At 49.2% G+C, this 14846-nt stretch overlaps 1 protein-coding gene across 1 annotated transcript in view; it reads right to left on the minus strand.

The window, feature by feature from the left end:
- NOS1 (nitric oxide synthase 1) overlaps nt 1–14180 on the minus strand; it is an 86369-nt gene extending 72189 nt beyond the window's left edge. Inside the window, exon 1 of the mRNA XM_074554591.1 lies at nt 14022–14180. The gene's annotated coding sequence lies outside the window, so the exon portion shown is untranslated. The remainder of the gene's footprint in view (nt 1–14021) is intronic.
- Nucleotides 14181–14846: the final 666 nt, after the last annotated feature.

Consider the following 14846-nt stretch of genomic DNA (forward strand, 5'->3'; position numbering starts at 1 on the left):
ATGGATGGGATATTGGGAATGAGGAATTGTCCCCTGGCAGGGTGGGCAGGCCCTGGCACAGGGTGCCCATCCTGGATACCTGGCAGTGCCCAAGGCCAGGCTGGACACTGGGGCTGGAGCAGCCTGGGACAGTGGGAGGTGTCCCTGCCATAGCAGGGTGGAATGGGATGGGATTTAAGGCCCTGATGAACTCTGAGCAGATCCCAGTCCCTGCAGGAGTTTTCACCTGAATCCCACTGTTTGCCCATTCTCCTCTGCTCGGCTTCACCCCAGTGCCAAAAGTGTCCCAGGGATGGATCAGAGCTGCCCCAGCCCAGGGTGATGATCACACATCAGGAAGTTCTCACTGCTCCATTCTGCAGCTACAAATCAGAATAAACCCCTTTGGACACCATGGTGTAATTCCCCTCTCCCACAAGGAGATCACCCCCTCTCCAGAGCCTGTTTTCCCCTCACAGCTCCTTCCTTATCAGGACCCAGAACATCCCTCTGGCTGTCCAGGACATCCAGGACCCTGCCAGGGGGCTCAGGGACTCTGGCACAGAGCCCAAAACACCTGGGGGTTTGATTATGACCCATGGAGCAAATTACCAACCTTAGATGAAGATCAGCAAGCCACAACAGTTTAGGTAGAATAATAGTGAAGTTATCACAGGGTGGAGATGTAGATTTTGGGGTTTTGGTATGGGGGCTCAGGAGGCAAGATGGAGGGAACTGGGTGTGTCCAGCCTTTCTCCTTCTTCTTCTTGGCCTCCATCTCCTGCTGTGATGTTGGCACTCACAGATTGGTTTAGAGTAGAAGCTCACTGTCTAACATAGGTGATCGGTATTGGGAAGGAATTGTAAACATTGTACACGTAGTTTTTAGTATAAAGACATAACACTGCCCTGGGGGCAGGCAGAGTGCCTGGAACTGTCCTGCTGGATGGACCTCAGCAGGGCAGGAGAAAATTTTCTATAGATAAGAAACAATGAACAACCTTGAGACTGAGAAATGGAGAGGCCTGACTCCTTCTTCAAGTGCTGGGCTGGGAAAAGAGACTTTCTAACTTTTCTTGGGGTCACTCTGACCAGCTTAAATCTCTCCTGAAGAAGTCTCTCCCACTTTCTCCAGGTTTTGGAATGCTGTAACCACCTCAGAGGTGTTTTTCTTGTTCAGGGCCGCCTCTGGCTCTGAGCTGCTGTCCCAGGTGCAGGAATGAGCCACAAGAGCCAGAGCTCTGCAAACCTCCCCTGCAAACCAGGGAGAGCAGCCTGAGCCAGGCTCCCCCTCCTCTTCTTCTTTCTCTCTCTTTATTTTTCCTCCTCTCCCCGAGCTCCTATTCCCAGTGGCCAGGAACATTTAGTCTGGCCGGGAAAAGGAAATCTCATTACAGAATTACGGTTCATTTAGCAGGTCCCACTGGAAGCCCTGCAATAACCACTGCCTTCCTAACAGGATTAGCCAGTGTCTGAACCTCCCGCTCTCCCTGCAGCCACCTCCCTGCCCAAAAACCCCCAAAACCCCCCAAAAACCCAAGAAAACCCCAAACAGCCACGGAAAACTGGTATTCAGGTGGGCGCAGGGAGGGCAAGATAGGGGGGAGCTGAAGGTGGAGAATTTGTTGGTGTGAGGGTGGGTGCTGCTGGCAGAGGTTTGAACAGGTTATCCCAGATTTATCCCACAGTTATCCCAAATTATCCCAGAGTTCCTCCAGAATTATTCCAGAGTTATTACAGATTATTCCAGATTTATCCCGTAGTTATCTCAGGTTATCCCACAGTTATCCCAGAGTTGACCCAGAGTTATCTCAGATTTATCCCACAGTTATTCCACAGTTATTCTAGATTTATCCCAGATTATCCCAGAGTTATTCCAGATTTATCCCAGATTTATCTCACAGTTATCCCACACTAATCCCAGTTATCCAGATTTATCCCAGATTATCCCAGTTACCCCAGAGTTATCTCAGAGTTATCCAGATTTATCCCAGAGTTATTCCAGAGTTATCCCAGAGGTATCCCAGAGTTACTCCAGATTTATCCGATTTATCCCACAGTTATCCAGATTTATCCCAGAGTTATCCCACAGTTACCCCACAGTTATCCTACAGTTATTCCACATTTATCCAAGTTGTTCCAGACTTACCCCAGATTTATCCCAGATTATCCCAGAGTTATCTGAGAGTTATCTGAGAGTTATCCCACAGTTATTCCCGATTTATCCCAGATTTATCCCAGACTTATCCCAGAGTTACCCCAGAGTTATCCCAGATTTATCCCAGACTTATCCCAAAGTTATCCCAGAGTTACCCCAGACTTATCCCACAGTAATTCCAGATTTATCCCAGAATTATCCCAGACTTATCCCACAGTTACCCCAGTTATCCCACAGTTATCCAAATTATTCCAGACTTATCCCAGAGTTATTCCAGACTTATCCCACAGTTATTGCACAGTTATCCCAGATTTATCCCACGTTTATTTCAGATTTATCCCAGCTTGCAAATCCCACTTTTCTGTCTTGGCCTCTCCCAAGGCCCATTCTCCCCAGAGGTGGGAACTGGGGATATTGATGTTGGAAGCACCAGGGACACCCTGGATTACCCAAATCCTGCTGGGAATTCCCTGCCTGCTGCTCCCAAAGCAGGATCCAGGTGCTCCTGGAAGCTGCTTCAGCTCCTCCTGGCATCAATTTGGGAGTCTACACAGTTTTTGTTTGGAAACTACAACACAATTCCTGGAATCTGCTCTTGTTATGAGGGTGGGAAAATATAAACCAGAGGAGAAGGTGAAGGAAAAAGCCAAATTTTGTGGGGCCAGCAGAACATCCCAGCCCAGGCTGAAATGCCTCTGCTCTTCCCATCCCTGTCCTCACTCAGAGCCAGGAAAATGGGGTTAAAGAGCAATAAATTGGGTGTAGAGCTCATGAAACCACCCCTGCTTTGGGTTTTCCTGCTCTCTGCACCCTCCTTCCCACAATTTTCACTCCAGGCTGGTGCGGCCAAACCCAGGAGAAACGTTCTCCTACAGCAGCTGCTGGAAGTTCCCAGCAACAGGGAAATGTTCTCCTACAGCTGCTGGAAATGTTCCCTGCAGGTGTTCCCTAGGAAAGTCTCCAGCCCAGAGCAGGATTTGCCTGGATTTCCTGCCCTCAGAGCAGGGAGAGGTTTCATCAATAGGAATTGGGATGTTCCTAATTAAAACAGGAAATTTTTGCACCAAGTGTACCAGGACTGGGCTCTCATCACTCTGCTTTACTCCATCCCAACGCTCCTCATCCTCACTCCTTCCCTCCTCTGCTCACTACCCCAACTCTCATGGAAAAAGGGGAATTATTTCACCCTCACTTTATCCTAAAGCACTCACCATCCTGCCCTTGAGGGGCCCACACTGTCAGGTGAGGAAATAATTAATGCACACGTTAATTAAAAACTGTGAGGGTGTTCAAGGATTGCTGCTGACTGCAAAAATGCATCCAAAGAGATTTGTGAACAGGATCTGATCCCCCAAATCTGCCTCAGCACACTCAGAGTATGATCTAGCTATTATTATTATTGTTGTTGTTGTTATTATTATTATTATTATTATTATTATTATTATTATTATTATTATTATTATTATTATTATTATTATTATTATTTCTACAATAAATAATATATATACAAATAGAATGTAATAACAATAAAAATATAATGAACATAATAGATATATGAAATATACAAAAATATAAAATCTATAGAATAAAATTTATAGAAATAAAATGCATTAATATTTATTATATATTCTAATACATAATATATTAAAATATTATAAAGTGTGCATTAATGTGTATTATATATTATATATTATATATTATATATTATATATTATATATTATATATTATATATTATATATTATATATTATATATACATATTTTATATTTTATATATAGAAAGTAGAAATTTATATATATTATATTTTTATACAAGTATAGATATATACAGATATATTTTTAAAATGTATATATATATAATATAAAGCAAGGGGTGGTCGTATTTTGGGGTAAGTAACTCTGGCATGGAGGGAGGTGTTAATTACAATTAGAACCAAATATATGTATTTATTATATATTCTAATATATATAACCTTAAAATATATTATATATTAATGTATATTTTATTATTTATATATAAAATAGACCTAATTATTTATACATTTTTATTATATATATATTAATGTTTATTTTATATTTATAGATATATAGATATATAGATATACAGATATATTTTTTATATATCTATAATATAAAGCAAAGGGTGGTCATACTTTTGGGGTAGGTAACTGGCATGGAGGTGTTAATTGCAATTAGAACCAAATATATATATTATATATTCTAATATATATAATCTTAAAATATATTATATATTAATGTATATTTTATCATTTATATATAAAATAGACCTAATTATTTATACATTTTATTATATATATATTAATGTTTATTCTATATTTATAGATATATCCATATATAGATATATAGATATATTTTTTATATATCTATAATATGAAGCAAAGGGTGGTCATACTTTTGGGGTAGGTAAGTCTGGCATGGAGGGAGGTGTTAATTGCAATTAGAACCAAATATATATATTTATTATATATTCTAATATATATAACCTTAAAATATATTATATATTAATGTATATTTTATTATTTATATATAAAATAGGCCTAATTATTTCTATATTTTTATAATATATATTAATGTTTATTTTATATGTATAGATATATACATATAGATATATAGATATATTTTCTATATATCTATAATATAAAGCAAGGAGTGGTCATACTTTTGGGGTAGGTCAGTCTGGCATGGAGGGAGGTGTTAATTGCAATTAGAATCAAATATATATATTTATTATATATTCTAATATATATAATCTTAAAATATATTATATATTAATGTATGTTTTATCATTTATATATTAAATAGACCTAATTATTTATACATTTTTATTATCTATATATTAATGTTTATTTTATATTTATAGGTATATAGATATATAGATATATAGATATATAGATATATAGATATATAGATATATAGATATATAGATGTATAGATATATTTTACATATATCTATAATATAAAGCAAGGGGTAGTCATATTTTTGGGGTAGGTAACTCTGGCATGGAGGGAGGTGTTAACTACAATTCGAACCAAATTCAGCCCTGCAGAGTTCACTTATCATATGAGAGTTGCCCTGAGGTTTATCAGCTCCAAGGTCCCACCAAATTCCCCTCTGTGCAGGGATTCCAGAGCCCATCCTGGTGTCCCCACCCTGCTTCCCTCAGGAATGTTTCAGCTTGTGTTTGTGGGGAACCCCATGGAATTTTGGGGATGCCAACCCAGCGAGCAGCAACTCCATTTCCCCCTGGAATTTCGGCACCACTCAAACCTCTGCTAAAATGTGAATTAATTCCCTGCTTTTCCCAGCCCCGCAGATCGGAGTTTGCTCCCACCTGGGTGCTGGGAAGGAGCCGGGGATGCTGAGACGCCTCATTAGGAGGGAACGAAAGGCCGGGCTGGGTTGTTTTTCTCAGGCTGAGCCCTGCAGCTCCCACGCTGTTCCAGCAGAGGTTCTGCAGCGCTAACGAGGCTCTGCCCGGAGCTGCGGGGTGTGGTGGGCAGGGGTTAAATGCTGGGGGCAGCAAAAGGAGCCTTGGTGCCCACGGGGTGCCAGGGCAAGGATCTCAGCAGGGCAAACCTGCGGTGAAAATTGTGGGAAGAGAGGAGGGAGATACAGAGAGCAGGGAAAGTTTCTCTCATGAACACTCAGGAATTCAGATTGCAGCATCTCCTGAAGCCAAGAGCTGGGGCCAAAAGGAGTTTCTGGAGCTCAGGGGTTGGGATTGTCCTGCCAGGAGGGTGCACAGCCCTGCTGTCGCAGACATCTTTTATGGAAAATCCTTTCCTTAGGATTTTTCCTCCTGAGAAGCTGGAAGGCCTCAGGAACAAAATGTAAACATTGGTTATCTGCTGCTGTGGAATGCAACAGGTGCATCTGTGATTGGTCTCATGTGATTATTTCTAATTAATGGCCAATCACAGTCAGCTGGCTCGGACACAGAGCTGAGCCACAAACCTTTGTTATCATTCTTTCCTATTCTATTCTTAGCCAGCCTTCTGATGAAACCCTTTCTTCTATTCTTTTAGTATACTTTTAATGTAATATCTATCATAAAATAATAAATCAGCCTTCTGAAGCATGGAGTCAGATCCTCATCTCTTCCCCATCCAAGAACTCCCTGTGACCACTGTCACACCCTGCTCCAACCCCTCCAGCACAGAGGGATCCTCTGGGATCCTCAGCTGCCTCCAGCTGGAAGGAAAAGTCACAATATCATCCTTATTTTCATTTTAAACCAGGGTCATTGTTGACCTTGATGCCCCCAGGGTGGGCACAGCCTGGCCAGGGAGGGTTGGCAGCATCCAGGACGGGGCAACACCTGCACAGCCAGGTGATGTCTCCCTGTCCCTCTGTCCAAAAATGTTGGGATATTGGTACACTATCAGCTGATGAACTTTGGATCTGGAGATTGGATAACAGGATGCCTTGGCATCCTGGAACTTTGCAAGAAGATTCAATCAGACAGGTTTACCAGAAAAAGAAAATTTCATTAAACTCTGCAAGCAAGATATGTTGTAATATGCATAAATTTGTGGACGTGATTTTAACCTAATCCTTGTAGTAAACATTACTACAAGGATTAGATTAACATTACTACAAAACTTTAGTCTTTCTAAAACAGCAGATAAGCATTGGTAGTCTCTGACCCATCTGTCTGAGCCCTGCCACCGCTCCAGCACAAGGATCTCATCCCTGAGGACACAAATCCCTGTTGTGCCCCTCACCATGGCTTTGGGGAGGGTTTTTATCCCCTTTTCCCTGAGCTGGCACAGAGCTGTGGGTGCCCTGCCTCCCCTGAGCACCATCCCCAGCACTGCTCTGGACAGGAATGTCACTGGGAGAACTGGGAATGAACCCATCTCACCTTTGGGATGTCACTGGGAGAACTGGGAATGAACCAATCCCACCTTTGGGATGTCACTGGGAGAACTGGGAATGAACCCATCCCACCTTTGGGATGTCACTGGGAATGAACACATCCCTCCTTTAGGATGTCACTGGGAGAACTGAGAATGAACCCATCCCACCTTTGGGATGTCACTGGGAGAACTGAGAATGAACCCATCCCACCTTTGGGATGTCACTGGGAGAACTGGGAATGAACCCATCCCACCTTTGGGGTGTCACTGGGAGAACTGGGAATGAATCAATCCCTCCTTTGGGATGTCACTGGGAATGAACACATCCCTCCTTTGGGATGTCACTGGGAGAACTGGGAATGAACAAATCCCACCTTTGGGATGTCACTGGGAGAACTGGGAATGAACCCATCCCACCTTTGGGATGCCACTGGGAGAACTGGGAATGAACCCATCCCACCTTTGGGATGTCACTGGGAGAACTGGGAATGAACCCATCCCTCCTTTGGGATGTCACTGGGAGAACTGGGAATGAATCAATCCCACCTTTGGGATGTCACTGGGAATGAACACATCCCTCCTTTGGGATGTCACTGGGAGAACTGGGAATGAACACATCCCACCTTTGGGATGTCACTGGGAGAACTGGGAATGAATCAATCCCACCTTTGGGATGTCACTGGGAGGACTGGGAATGAATCAATCCCACCTTTGGGATGTCACTGGGAATGAACACATCCCTCCTTTAGGATGTCACTGGGAGAACTGAGAATGAACCCATCCCACCTTTGGGATGTCACTGGGAGGACTGGGAATGAACACATCCCACCTTTGGGATGTCACTGGGAGAACTGGGAATGAATCAATCCCACCTTTGGGATGTCACTGGGAGAACTGGGAATGAACCCATCCCACCTTTGGGATGGAATGAACACATCCCACCTTTGGGATGTCACTGGGAGGACTGGGAGTGAACACATCCCTCCTTTGGGATGTCACTGGGAGGACTGGGAGTGAACACATCCCTCCTTTGGGATGTCACTGGGAGAACTGGGAATGAACCAATCCCACCTTTGGGATGTCACTGGGAGAACTGGGAATGAACCCATCCCACCTTTGGGATGTCACTGGGAGAACTGGGAATGAACACATCCCTCCTTTGGGATGTCACTGGGAATGAACCCATCCCACCTTTGGGATGTCACTGGGAGAACTGGGAATGAACCCATCCCACCTTTGGGATGTCACTGGGAGAACTGGGAATGAACAAATCCCACCTTTGGGATGTCACTGGGAGAATGTGACTGGGAATTCTCACATCCCACCTTTCAGCAGGGCACAACAACCATGGTGGAGAGCAGGGCCTGATACCCAAAGTGTCCCTGCAGCTTCTTCCCCAGCCCTTTCCCTCTCTCCTTGTTTGTTTATTTGGCCATCCAAGCTTCCAGCAGCAGCAACGGGGTCTGGCAACCCAAAACTTCCCCTGGGGAAGAAGTTCTGGCATCCAGCAGCCAAGTCAGGAGACTCTGGAAAGTTGCTCCGAGCCTGTCTCATCTCAGGGCTTGACATATCACTGCTGTCCATTTCCCTTCCCAAGGAAATCTGATTTGTTCCAAAGTTTATAGTTTCAGTGACCTAATCCCAGCATAGTTGTTCCTGTTTCCCTTTAATTTACTGCTGCAGCTTGTATTAATTGATGGATTGCAGAGGGTTTGAGCCAAGCTAATTGTTTTAGGAACAGAAAAAAAAAAAAAAAAGAAAAGAAAAAAAGGAGAAGGAAAGGGAGATGTGAGGTCCCTTAGTGGATTATGGAGGGATTCAGAGGGGGAAGCAGCAGCCACCAGGAAAAAGCTCCAAACAGAAGAAACTCTGCAGTGGGGGGGGGGGTTCTCCAGCCATGCTCCTGCAGCCAGCAATAACTGTCCTGGGATGACCCTGGAGTGGAGAACAGGGCTGGGGTGGTCCCTGTGCTTCACCCTGTGCTCTGAGGAGCTGCCCCTGCCCCTGGGGGATGCTGGGGTCCAGGGGAGCCCAGGGAAAAGGGAAATGTCATCACCCATTGTCCATCTGGGATGCACAGGCTGCTCTGGGGAGGGGATGGGGCAAATCCTGCTGGAGAACCCCACCTGGGATGGATGTGGGAGCGGCTAGCAGGGATTTCTCAGGTGTAAATCATGGCCAGTGGCCCTGATCTGATCCCAGGAGAAGGGAGGAGCTCTGTGGATCAGGAACAGCAGCTCAGGCTGTGAGAGCTCACTTTGGCAAGGCCTTGACAGCCCTGTGGTGCCAGAGAATGGAATCATGGAATGGTTTGGGTTGGAAAGGACATAAAGCCCATCTCATTCCTGCCCTGCCATAGCAGGGACACCTTCCACCATCCCAGGCTGCTCCAAGCCCTGTCCAACCTGGCCTTGGACATTCCAGAGATGGAGCAGCCCCGCCTCACCATCCTCATCCTAAAAACATCTTCCTTGTATCTCATCCAAATCAACCCTGCCCCAGTTCAGCACTGGGAGTTAGGAGTTGGATTCAACCCCATGGATGGAGCAATCCTAGAGGATTTGGGATCTCCTCTGCCCTCCCTCATTTCCCTGCCCCCATCCCCTCCACCCCTCTCCATCTCCCCCAAGAGAACCAAAGCAGGAGCAAACCCAGAACCTCTTTTAGCAGGAAATCCTTTTGGAGTTGGGGGTCCAAGGAGGGGACACCCCCGAGGAAATCCCAGCTCCCAGGACCCCCAATACCCCCTGAACCACAGCACCACCAAAGCACTGAAGTTTTCCAGGCCAGGAACTATCTCCTTGCTGTTTCCCTGGACAAACCCCCCTTTCCCATAAATCAGCCCGGGCTCTTTCAGCACGGCTCTCTCTCTCGCAGAGAGGTTGATTTATTCAGGAGCAACACAGGGAGTTTCCAGATTCACACTAATTGCTCTCCCAAATTACTTAATAGTTGAAATTGCAGCCCTCTCTTTGGAAATCATCTCAGACAGCTCAATAAAAAACTATCAGCGGAGAGACAACTGCAAATTGATAAAGTCTTTGAGACGAGGCTAATATCATTGTTGTCTGGCAAATTTATTCGTCTGAAACCCGAGCGAGGAGGATAAACAGCCTCGCTGGGCGAGGAGGACACCGCCCGCTCCCGAGCTGCTCAATTCTCCCTTCCAGAACGGCTCTGATGACTCGGAGAGAGCAGCAGCGCTGCCGAAACCAGGCAGGCACAGCCAATAAATCCCTCCAGCCCTCCCCTGGCCGAGGAGAAACAGAATTTAAAATAAATGTAATAATAATTATAATAATAATAACAACAAGAGGAGTGCTTGTGTGGGTTCTGGCGGGAGGCAGGGGCTGCTGCTCCCCTCGGGCTGTGGATCCAGAGCTGGCTGCTGGCCACAGAGCTCCCGCGGGCTTGGAATTGTCACCCAGGAGGGAAGGGGAAAACTTGGTTCATTTTGGCCGCTTCCCAATTTCCTGGCTGCTCCGGGGGAGAGAGGGAGGGCAGGGAATGCAAGGGGAGAGCCGGCGGTGTGGGGGGATCCCGGTGGGGCACGGCCAAGAGAGCGGGAGCCCAGGAAGAGTCAGGGGTGTTTTGGGGGGCTCTGAGCAGGGTGGGCACGCTGGGAGCATCACTGCAGTGCCAGGTTTTGGGGCTCGCCCGTTTTGGAAGCATATCTTCTGCCATGCAAAGTTTTGGGGCTCTCCCATTTTGGGAGTATCTCCTCTGCCAAGTTTTGAGGTTCTCCCGTTTTTGGGGCATCACTGTCGTGCAAGGTTTTGGGGTTCTCCCATTTTGGGAGCATCTCCTCTGCCAGGTTTTGGGGTTCTCCCATTTTGGGAGCAACTCCTCTGCCAGGTTTTGAGGTTCTCCCATTTTTGGGGCATCACTGCCGTGCAAGGTTTTGGGGTTCTCCCATTTTGGGAGCATCTCCTCTGCCAGGTTTTGGGGTTCTCCCATTTTGGGGGCATCACTGCTGTGCAAGGTGTTGGAGCTCCCCAATTTTGGGAGCATCTCCTCTGATGTGTAAGGTTTTGGGGTTCCCCCATTTTGGGACCACCACTTCTTCTGTGCAAGGTTTTTGGGCTCGCCCATTCTGGGAACATCTCTGCTGTGCAAGGTTTTGGGGCTTCCCCATTTTGGGAGCATAACATCTGCTGTGCTAGGTTTTAGGGTGTGTGGCCCCTATTTTGGGGGCATCACTGCCATGCAAGGTTTTGGGGCTCCCCAGTTTTGGAAACATATCTTCTGCCATGCCGGGTTTGGGGTTCTCCCATTTTGGGGGCATCACTGCCATGCAAGGTTTTAGGGTTCTCCTGTTTTGGGAACATCTCCTCTGCTGTGCAAGGTTTTGGGGTTCCCCCATTTTAGAAGCATCATTGCCATGCCAGATTTTGGGGTTCCCCTATTTTGGGGGCATCACTGCCGTGCAAGGTTTTGGGTTCTCCCAATTTGGGAGTATCTCCTCTGCAGGTTTTGGGGGTGCCTCATTTTGGGAACATCACTGCCATGCAAGGTTTGAGGCTCTCTCATTCTGGGAGCATCCCCTCTGCCGTGCAAGGTTTGGGGTTCCCCCATTTTGGGAGCATCTCCTCTGATGTGTAAGATTTTGGGGTTCCCCCATTTTGGGAATATCACCTCTACCATGACAGGTTTTGGGGCTCCCTCATTTGGGAACATCACTGCCGTGCAAGGCTTTGGGGTTCTCCCATTTTGGGAACATCATCTCTGCCATACAGGGTTTGGGGCTCCCCCATTTTGGGAACACCTCCTCTGCCCTGTGATTTTGGGGCAGTCTGGTGCCAGGAGGGTCCTCAGGCTCCCCATTCTGGGCTGACCCCACACACTGACAGTGACAGCCGCCCCTGTCCCACCCAGGGCACAGCCCCTGCCCTCTCAGACCCCAAAAGCTGCTCCTTTCCTCTGCTTTTAAATCCATTTCTGCAAGGTTTGGCAGGAGGGGGGTGGGGGAACAGGGTCACTGTCACCACTGACTGATGGGCAGCGCTCCAGACCCACAAAGTTCCTCCTCTCCATCCTCAGCTTGGAGCATCACACCAGGAACAGCAACCAGAAACCCCTCTGGGCTGGGCAAGGGGCTCAAATGCAAAACACTCAATGCAGAGACCCCAAAACCGTCCAGTTTTCCCCCAGAGAGCAGCGTGGCAGCGAGAGGGTTACGAGGAGCCGCTGCCCAGCACGGTGCCAGGAGCCACAGGGATCTGAGAGCCAGCCCGGCCGATGGCTGCCATCTGCTCCTGGCACCTCGTGTCACTGCTGGAGCCTGGCAGCGGGGGGAAAACCATCCCAGAGCCCCAAAGGCAGCTCCAAAGCAGCCCCAAAGGCACCCCCAAAGCGGCCCCAGTGCAGCCCCAAAGTGGCCCCGAAGGCAGCCCCAAATGTGGCCCCAAATGTGGCCCCGAGGGCGGCCCCAGCCCCCCGAGCCCTCCCGGGGGAGCGGCACAGGGAGCACGGAGATGCCACAAGACCTGGGGGGACACGCAGGGACACATCCCAGCTGCTGGAGCCCCCTGGGCTCTTTGAAGAGCTGTGAGAGCCCCACAGCCACGGCCGTGTCCCCCCGTCCTTTGTGGGGTGGCCGGGGACAGGGAAACAGGGGGAGGGTGGGGCGGAGCCTGTGGGGTCCCCACGAAGCTTTTCCTCACTCCTGGCACCCAAAGGTGCCCCAAAAGCAGCAATTCCTGCAGAAAGCCCACCCCCCAGCCGTGCCCTCGTGTCCCGAGGAGCTGAGGTGGCAGTGCCACCTTAAAGGGCACTCGCTGCCACCCGCGGTGCCCTTCCCCTTGATGGCACAGGGAAGAGCAGCTCGGAGATGCATCCCCATCCCCATCCCTGCGGGAAGGCTTCCAAGGGAGGCAGAGCGGGCAATGGAAGAGGAGAACGGGCAGAGCCCCGGCCCGGTGACCTCGGAGCCGCGGGGATGGGAGAGCGGCCGCGTTTCCTGACCCACATCCCAACCCCCCCTCGGGGCTCCGGGCAAAGAAAAACCCTTTAAAAATAAATAAATAAAAAGTCTCATTCATCATTCAGCCTCTGTTTGTTTTCTGCACTCCGCTAAGCTCAAACAAGCAAAACAGATTAGCTGGGCTCATTTGTTTCCTACTTAATTACACCTCTTCGGTGCTGATGTAATATTTCAAGATTTGGGTTGCTAAGGCTGAAAATCCACCTGCCCCCCTCCCACACCCACCTTGGCTTTTCATTCCCATCATGAAAAAGCCCAGATGGAGAATATTTTTTTTTCCGAAAAAACTCCTAATTATTGAGGAATTCAAGGCTCTGAATGCAGAAGCTGCCAGCGAGCGCTCAGGTTGTCAGAAGCAGATGGACGCCAGCTCCAGCTTTTGATCACAGCCTCGGAACCCCTCCCCAAAAAAACAGCGGCAAGGGGGGGAAGGACCCCGCATCTGCAGCCGCACACGGCCGCGGATAACTTTAGTCATCCCCCCTCCCTTCTCCAGGATTGCTTTGGCATCAATAGGACTTCCCAGGAAGCCGGAGCAGCTGCGGTGCCGACGCAGTTTGCAGGATGAGCTGGGAGCTGGAGGAAGGAGCGCACGCCTCCCCGCAGGAGATGCTTCCCTTCCCTTCCCATCCCTTCTTTTCGGGTGTTTTTCCTTCCCCACACCTGCCCCAAATCTGCCGTGCTGTGCCCAGGGCAGGGCCCATGCACGCAGGAGAAGCTGGAGGTGCCCAGGTGGAGAAAGGCGCACCTGGGACGGGTTTTTAGGGCTTTCACCACCCTAAAATGATCCCGCAGAGCCCCCAGCCAGGAGAGCGCTGCCGACATCCCCAGCCCACCCCTCCAAAGGTGTGTCCGAGGCGAGAAACAAGCGGAGCCGGGAGATCGGGAGCGATATCCCAACAGACCCCACCGCTCCCATCCCGAACAAAACACTCCTGGAAAAACACCACAACTCCCGCTTGGACATTGGCAGCCGCCCCGAGCCACCTCCCCGGAGTGTCCCCTCGGTCCCCAGCCTTACTTGGGTCCGGAGGGAGGCGCCGAGAGGCCCCCGGGCAGCGCCCCCCGCTCGCCCCCGCCGCAGCCCCGGGCTCCGGGCGCCGAAAGGAAGAGCGAACAAAAGGCACGAACCGAGGCCATGGCTCGTCCGGAGGCAGGGGCCGGCCGGAGCCGGGGAAGGAGGCGCTGGGCAGCGGCAGGAAAAGGGCTCAGGCGGCGCTGGAGCTGCGGGAGGGCTGCGTGAGCCGTGCCCAGCCGCCTGCGTGCCGTCCTTGCCACGGTGGCATTGCCCCTCGGCTGTGCCCCCGTCCCCGGACCCACCGTGCTCATGCAGCGCATCCCCTGTGGCTCGGCAGGGCTGGCACGGGGGGGATCGCTGCCGGTGGTTTTGGGATGACGGGAATGCCCCCCGGGCACCTGGCACGGCCACGGGGGTGAGGGAGGAGTTGGGTTATTCAGTAACTTTTAATCTCTCCCGGCTGGAAGCTGCTGCACGCCTGCCTAAGCACGGCTGGGAGCGAATTTTGGGTGCTCAGGGGGACTCTGTCTCACCAGGTGGGGTTGGGAAGGAGGATGAGGATGGGAGAAGCTCTGGGCTTGAATTCCAAGCACCCAACTCAAGGGAAAGGCAGGGAGAGCCCTGCAGCTCTTCAGGGCCACGGGGGACCGACTTTTCCTTTCCCTTCCCTTCCCTTTCCCTAAAATGCATTTCCCAAAGGTGCAGAATGGGGAAATAGCATTTCCACCCCACAGCACGGCTCTTTCTGCCCTAAACCAAATGAATTTTATCCATCCGTAAGGAAAAGCTGAATTTTTAACCAGGCAAGGAGCTGCTGTCCTTGGCGTG

Source organism: Zonotrichia albicollis, chromosome 18, assembly GCF_047830755.1.
Source record: "Zonotrichia albicollis isolate bZonAlb1 chromosome 18, bZonAlb1.hap1, whole genome shotgun sequence".
Classification (NCBI taxonomy): Eukaryota; Metazoa; Chordata; class Aves; order Passeriformes; family Passerellidae; genus Zonotrichia; species Zonotrichia albicollis.